The 8,352-nt window shown below is 30.5% G+C and overlaps 1 long non-coding RNA gene across 1 annotated transcript; it reads right to left on the reverse strand.

Annotated features, from left to right (window-relative positions):
- Window positions 1-7,048: 7,048 nt before the first annotated feature.
- Window positions 7,049-7,725, reverse strand: LOC120268708. The gene is made up of 3 exons (XR_005538990.1): window positions 7,687-7,725; window positions 7,227-7,281; window positions 7,049-7,111 (listed from the first exon to the last, which is right to left on the reverse strand). It is a non-coding gene; the product is annotated as an uncharacterized LOC120268708 (long non-coding RNA).
- Between the last annotated feature and the right edge of the window lie 627 nt (window positions 7,726-8,352).

Raw genomic sequence — 8,352 nt, forward strand, 5'->3', positions numbered from 1 at the left:
CATTTGCATGTAAAATACATTTACATGTAAACATGTTTCTTTCAAGATAAATACGCATAAGTATACTAGAATCATCTTTGACAAATAACTCCATGCTCAATATATATATATATATATATATCAAATGAAATATGATTTATCATCAAATTTTATGATATAAAACATGTAAAGAGATACTATAATACTCGTATAAAATTTATGCAATTAACAATTAAACCACTCACAGAACCAGTCATCTTGTCTCGAGACGCGTTCGCTGGTCGATAATTTCCTTCCCCTTGGAAGATGCCTCACCACCTAGATCAAGCAGGGAATCTAAGAACCCATGACCACAAGAATGGAAACTAAAATGCATGCGAGTGAAATGTTACATGTTGAACATGTAACTCTAGGCTTTTAGTGAAAAACGATGTCATTTTGGATCCAAACGACCTCAAACCGAAGTAAAATTAGTTCTAATGGATTCCAAGTAAGAAGGGCTTCGATTTGGACCAAAGAAATACAAGAAAAGACCAAGGGTTTTCGGTTCTACAGTAACTTCGGTTTTGCTACAAAAGTACTACTACAGTAAACTAGCCCTTAAACAATGGTTTCTTGTCGATTTAGAACACTAAATCACGAAATTTCTTTATAAACATACACACAAATGAATAACCACGACACTGGCTTCGATTTGAGCCAAAAAACAACTCAAACCAAGGTTTATTTCTAGGTTTTCAAAGATTTTCAAAAATGACTTAATATGAAGAAAATACAAGGAAAAAACCTTGAATCGAAGCCTTACCAAGCTTGGGAGAATGAGAGGAAGAGAATAGGAGTGTTGATTCACCAAAAAAGCTCACCGACAAATTTTTTTTCCAGGGATTGGGTGTTCGGTGGAATAAGGAAAACAAGAGGGAAAACATAGACGAAAGAAAGGGATGAGAGAAAAGATAAGGTGCCAGGTTGCTTCTTATCCTTTGATTTTCAATTTTTTTTAATAAAATAAAATTACCAAAATGTCCTTAATAATTTAAAATAGAAAGAAATGAGTCCAAAAGACTGTTTTACCTCTGGTTTTCGGTTGGTTTTCACACACAACCTACTGTGCAATCATGCAAGGATGCCACTATGCTGAATGGCCATTTTACCCCTAATGCATGCACAAGAATCAAAAAAGAGGCACGAGGTCAAAAATCAAGACATGGTATCACACGCAAGGTCTTCTGGCATAGACTTACGGCCGTAAAGACGACAGTAAGCTGCCCATAAGCCACCAAATTTACCTTGTCTTTAATACAATGATGCCGAGAGAGCTCCAAACATATCGTTTTGGTCCTATAATGCTTCTTTTGGATTTCTCTCACCTTTAAGCACTATCCTAAGCCTGTTAATACAAAACACATGATATTTAACATCGATTTCCACATTATGGTTCTAATACATGCCAAATGAGTGTACAAATAGATATGAAATACATGAACAATATACACTCATCATTTTTTTTTTTAGGCGATAAGTGCCCCCCATTTAAGAGATTGTTAAAGGAACAGACTAGTACAAAGATGCACTGGTTACGGAGACTTATGGATTTCTTAAAAAAATCTCTTTGTCCTACAACCCTGGAGGGGTGAAACTATTGTTTCTCCTAGAGGAGACCCACACACATGCTCGTGAACAGTGCCAGTCCTAAATGTACAGTGGATGAACAGTACATCACCAATATTGCCAGGGGAAGGATTTGAACTCTTGCTCTCCCTTTTGCACCCTTGTATCATACCATCTGGCTATCCACCCGTTTACTAACAAAAGGATTGATAAGTCTAACATGGATATGGTTTTGAGCCTGGGTTATAGATGTTTTGAAGGGCATTTATTTGTAAAATTAAAGAATGGTTAATTAACTAACTATATTTTTTTAAAAAAATGGCTTTGAACCCATTTTTGATTCAAGTAGTATATAAATGGAAGCTTAGTCCTTCAATCTTTTTATTTTGATTAAAATGTTAAAAATATTTGTTAAATAAAGATTAAAACTTTTTTTTTTCTGTAAGAGTTTAGGAAGGTTTATAAATTCTTACATTTTTTAATACAAAAACTAAAATGAATTCATTTTGGACTCAAATTGTGGAGTAAATATAAAAGCATAGTTAAAAAATTCAAAAAATATTAAATGATATCTTTGTATATTGGTATTGAGTTTTTTGCATAGAGTGTTTGTAACTTTTTAAAGAGGTGGATTAGAACCTTGGTTCAAGCAGGATGATTACACATGTGTGATAAAATAGTAATTTCATGTTTGTGCATACCTCTAACATGTGGCTTATTCACATTTAAAAATAATCCCCACTAAAATATACTTTTCTCTTAGGTTTAGCTTACTCATTTCATTTCTTTTATTATATTATTAATTTTCATTAATCAATAGGTATCTAATATAATAAATAGATATATATCTTAAACAATGCACAAATACTTTAGACAAGATTTAAATATTTTTATATAAAAAAAATTAGATACATGTCTTTGTTACAATGATTAAGTGATTAAGGCATTTAACTCTTACAAAAGAGGTTGAGGGTTTAATACCTTTCAAATTAATGCATGGTCCAAAAATAATAGTGAAAGTGTGTGTAGGGTAAAATTTAGTTATGATATATATTGCATAATTAAAAAAAGTTTTTAGGTAATAAACTCTATTTTCAATTTTAAAATAATAATTTGACTTATTGTTAATAACTATTTGTTTTTTTTACTGAATTGAATTTGAGTTGAAGTTGAAGAAGAGAATATATGTACTTAGCAGAGAATTATATTAATAATTACGGGTTTTGAAAAACTTTTGACTTCACATGTTATGCATGGTTCTTGTAAAGCAGTATGTCTTAATTATTTCATACGCGTTGAGAGAGTATCAAACTTTCCTACGAATTAAGTCTCATTTATGACATTGGAAAATTAAAGAATTATTTTTTAATATTATTAAAGAAACTATAAATAAAAAAAAATTATTTAAAAAAAATCTGACAATTCATTGATCAAATCCATCATACACTCGATCTCTAATTCTAGGGGGGAAAAAATACTAAATCAATCAAAAGCTTCATTTCAGAAAATAATAATAATAATAATAATAATAATAATAATAATAAAGTGCCAACTCTATCGGTATGGAGGTAAATTGAACTTGTTAACGTTTTTTCCAATGTTAATTATATATTATATGGTAACAAGAACATGTCATTACTAAAATTTGAGCATTTTCACACCTTAACCAGCAAGGTTTGGCTCAAATCATATGTAATATATATATATATATATATATATATATAATGCAACATTCATATAACTTATTGGTGTAAATGCTATTATGCTTTAACTTAAAAAAAAAAAGGTTTATCTAAAAGCATGTTATCATTCCAAATTAATGGACCAACATTCAGAATACTGACCCTTGTAAAAAGAAGAATGAGAATATAGTCCTTCTTAAACTTCAACATGCCTTCTAAGGCCCCTGACTTTTATCCAATATTCTATAAGTTCTGCCTTTCAAAAATATTCTAATTTCATTCCATTTATTTTATGACTTAATTAAATTTATCTCAAAATACTTCTTTTGCTCTTGTTTAATATTATTCGTCTTCATCTTTCCTCCTTCACCAACAAGGTTTGGTGGTTTAAAACCTAGCCGATACTCGTCTAGCCATTGGCTCACTAAGGCAAAGAAAGACCAACAGGTCCACTGTCCCGGCTCAATGCCGGGGTCAAGCTCGCCTTGATGGGCTTGGCTCTGCCTCAATGCAAGCTTTCTCCAGGCTCACCGTAGTTCAACGTCATGCAGGGGTGTTGGGTGAGATGAGCTTGTCACCGTGCCAAGCCTTGCTTTGCCTCTGCTTTGACAAGAGCTCACTAAGAAATTAAGATGAAGAAAAGGTTATAGAAGGGTAACATAGTAAATTTTTCATATCAATAAAGTAGTTGAAAATACGAATTTAAAAAATAAAGATTCTCAGGAATCTTAAGGAAAGAATATGTTATTCCATGTTGGGTTTAAAATTTATGAAATTATTTATGGGAAATATTTCTTTCCAGGTACAAATAATTCCCACAACCAATAGTTGTCCATATTCCTATAGGATTAGATATAAAATATTTTCATGATATTGGAATAAGCTTATATGAATAAAATGACAAAAAACATTCAATTTTTATTTTCATGTCACATCCTCTTTGATTCTATAGTATTAGACCTTTATATTTTGTATTTTAACTATTTTTACTTATTTTGTTAAGTCATGGCTTTATTTGTAATAAAACCATGGCTTTGTTAATTATACTATTTAAAATCATTTTAGAATTTAGACTAGTGCCGACAAATTGAGTTGATTTATGTTGTTTTGGTAATATTGCTTTTAAGCGTTATTTTGGAGAAATTATTTATATTTTCAGAAATCTTGTATCCAAATCAAACAAAAAATAAAATATTCTTTAGTATTAATAATATATTACATAAAAATATTGTTTGTAAACCAAATAAGGGAATAATTTACTTTTTAATTTATCATTTCTAGAAATTCATATTCATGGAAATCCATATTCTTATGGTAATAATTCAAACCTTATCCCAAACGCCCTTGGGATATGTTTGGTATATATGTGGGATTAATATAAGATTTCCAGGAATATGCTATTATGATGTTTGGTAGAAATTTTATGAAACTATTCTCAATAACTATTTATTCCTAGGTACATATCATCCTCACAACAGATGACAATCTATATTCTCTATGGCGTTGGGTATAAAATTTCATTCTCATGTGTTATTCCCATGTTTAGCAATAGTAACTTATTTTCAAGAATTTGTTTTATAGTAAACCAAACAAATGAATAAAGTGTTTTTAAGTTTATTATTATTATTATTATTATGAAACTACATTCCTAAAATTTATATATATATTCCCATGTAATATTTCAAGCTTTATACAAAAACAGAAATAAAATAGTTTAGAGACATGGAGATCTTTTTGAATCTTACTAGGGTCTCCATGTTATTTTTCTATTTTTGTTTATCCTAATTAAATTGGGTAGTTGAAATTTCCGAGATTACAAATTTAACATGCTAGGCTAAAATGCAAATAAGAAAAATGCAATAAAAAAAATTATCAAACTCAAAGATGAACTCAATGGAACATTTTTCTGAAAATAATAAATACTTAAAATTGGTAAATGAGATAAAATTTTATCATTTCTAGCATCTTATGATGGGATTAGCCATTGGGGGACGAAAACAATTTTATTAAAACTATCATATTAAAACAGCAATTGGCTTTGCCAGACAGACCGATTGGCGAATTCTTTAATTAATTTTTTGGATAAACTTGTTATTATTTTTTACATAAATAGAATGACAAACAAATGAACAATTGTTAACTTGAGTTTTAGTAATATATTTATTTATTTTTATCTACAGATTCCATATTGGATAAATAAAGAAATTTCTACTTATTGTGTCATTATTATATATAATTTGTTGAGTATTATTCTTTTCGTTTTGTCCTAATGAGTTGTCATGAAATTTTATATTTTCAAACTCGATAAATATTCATAACAGTTTCTCATATTTGTTCCAAATATTTTTTAGTGCTGTTGGGTTGGCACATTAAAAAAATTCTTGATGATTCACAAGGGATACATTATGAAGCTGAGATGATAATTTTGAGTTTATTAGTACATATGACTTTGCTTTATCCCTGAAATCGAAAAGTAGGTAACACCTCTTCCTCTCTCACTTTTGTCATTTGGGGGCATCCATAGCAAATATTTTTTTGTTTTAAGTGATAAATATTATCTACACTGTGGATGACTGGACATTGATCATTCAGCCTGCGCTCCCTCACAAGCCAATATGGGGTTTGGACAGTAAATTGGAGATTTATTATCACCACGATGTTTAATAAGACTCAAACTCAAGATTTTTTAAAATATTTTAAACTTATTTTTCCCAATCGAGTTAATACCACTAAGGTATTAGTCCTTTAGTGATAGCAAATATTCACCAACAAAATCTTCTTCAGCAACACTTTTTACCTCAAGCGGTCAATAGTACATGAATGATACTTTGGCTTCTTGTGGCTTCTTTTGCCCAGTTATTTTTTTTTTCTAGAGTTCGTGGTCACAATATTTTGACCAATCAATACATAGGGCTATAGTGGCAGATTTTTTTGCCACTATAAAGTGTATTTTAACCGCTATAGACCCTTTGCGGCAGATACCAAATTTGCCACTAAAACTTTAGTCGGAATAGACTTTTATATGCCTATAGCGGCGGATGTGAAGTGCCGCTATAAATTTTAGACAGATTTATTGCGGCGGATTAAATCCGCCGCTAGTTAATTTTTGGGTGGATCCAATCCGCCGTTACACCCCTCTTGACCTACCCATTCAATATTCATTTTTTGAGAATAATATTAAACAATTATTTAAAATTAATGATCAATCATCATATTCATACCCAAACCATTCACAAACACAAACTAAATTAAAAATAAAATTATATAATAACATTTATTAATAAGAATTTTTATGTACAAAAAGTTACAAAATCAAAAAGTATTTATATATATTTTGTTTTGAATAAAAAATTAAATACTACAAAAAATGTGAAGATTATTGTAGGTAAATAATTCACAGCCATACAATTAATTCCCCAATAACATAGTAGTACGAGATGCACTTCAATATTTATCACAACCCAAGCTCTTTCAAGAAATCAAACCTATCAACCGGTACCTGAAAAGATGAAGATGAGCAAATGTTTTTAGCTTAAAAATAAGATTTCATTCGCAGTTTATGCTTATAGTTTACAATATCATACATTTAACGATGATTACTAACTCATTAATAATCTTAAACAAGCATTATTAAAGATTTGTAAACATAAATGACATATATATATATATATATATATATATGTATTTCTGCAAAATTAATCTGCTATCAATTGCTTGCATTGTATGAATTTATATCTAAAATTTTTGATGAGATTTATATTTTACTGAATGTTCCATGATAGAAGTCTTTGTTTCTTGAAACTCTTCCAATTCTTGCTTGCCATCTTCCATGTTGATTATGTCTGGGAAGAAAAAAAACATCAAAGATCATTTTATTTTATAATAGAAAATCAAATTGATTAGAGCCTCTATTTAAATCATAAAAGGAAATTAATGTGAGTGGATGTTCCCGAATACTTCAATGCAGCCAAATCATAAGCTTTTGCTGCCTTCTCCTCCATATGATACCCACCTAAAGTAGCAACAAAGCAATGCTTATCACTATAATATATATATATATATATATATAAAAAAGATCAATGACAGAGAAAAGTATACCTAGATAAACTGAGCAGTAGTAGAGTGTATCAAGACATCCAGCAGTCAAGCAACAAAACTAAATCATTTAAAAAGAAAAGAAGAAATAAAAACAAAGTGAACCAAGAGTGACACAGAACGTTGTCTTCCTTGAAGTTCAGGAAGGACTAGAAAGTATAATAAGTAAGATGCTATGCCAAACACTAGCAGAAAGACCAGAAAGTATACTTTGATACACCCATAATAGTGGAGGAAGGTTCAGTTATTAGAAGTTCAGGAAGGAACAGAAAGTATAATAAGTAAGATGCTCTGCCAAACACTAGCGGAAGCAAATTCTTACCGTTATGTCTGCATGCCAATAAGTGCTCGCAGACCAGCTGTGTTGGGATTGCACTTTCTTCTCATTAACTTTGTGCGTTGTGGTTCATCTTCCTCCCAAGAAAGTTTGACTTTGCTATGCTGCAAAGCACGGGTATGGAATTCTGGCTCCTTTTAGCTTGTTGGTGCTTGTCATAGAAAAGACAAAACAAGGTGAAAATTGAAAAACTTATGTGCAAACATGAGCACAAATGATCTCCTCACCAACAAAGAATCACAGGGCACTTGACAAAGAAGCATAAAAGAAGGTATGAGAGGATTGCAAGGAATTGCCAAGTGTTTTCATTTCTCTCTCAATTATAAAAGCCTTTTCTATTCTTTCCTTGATTAACAATCAGTGAATAATCTTCTGAGAGTAAATAGTTGAAAAAACAAAATCCAAACTGTGAACAAGTACCTCGGTGGTGATTTCATGAGGAGGATGCTTGAACTCCATTGAGTCAGGAATAAACCTCAAATCAAACACATTGGATGTCTTTAAAAGCTCAGTGTCATCGAGTGTTTTATATATGTGGTTTGCAATAGCCTTGAATCACAAACTACAACGATATAGTAATACCTGGAGGATAATTAAAGAGGGAAAAACAGAGCCAAGATCAATACATGGAGAAACCATTGAAGTATGAAA

This window comes from Dioscorea cayenensis, chromosome 9, assembly GCF_009730915.1.
Source record: "Dioscorea cayenensis subsp. rotundata cultivar TDr96_F1 chromosome 9, TDr96_F1_v2_PseudoChromosome.rev07_lg8_w22 25.fasta, whole genome shotgun sequence".
In the NCBI taxonomy this organism is placed as follows: Eukaryota; Viridiplantae; Streptophyta; class Magnoliopsida; order Dioscoreales; family Dioscoreaceae; genus Dioscorea; species Dioscorea cayenensis.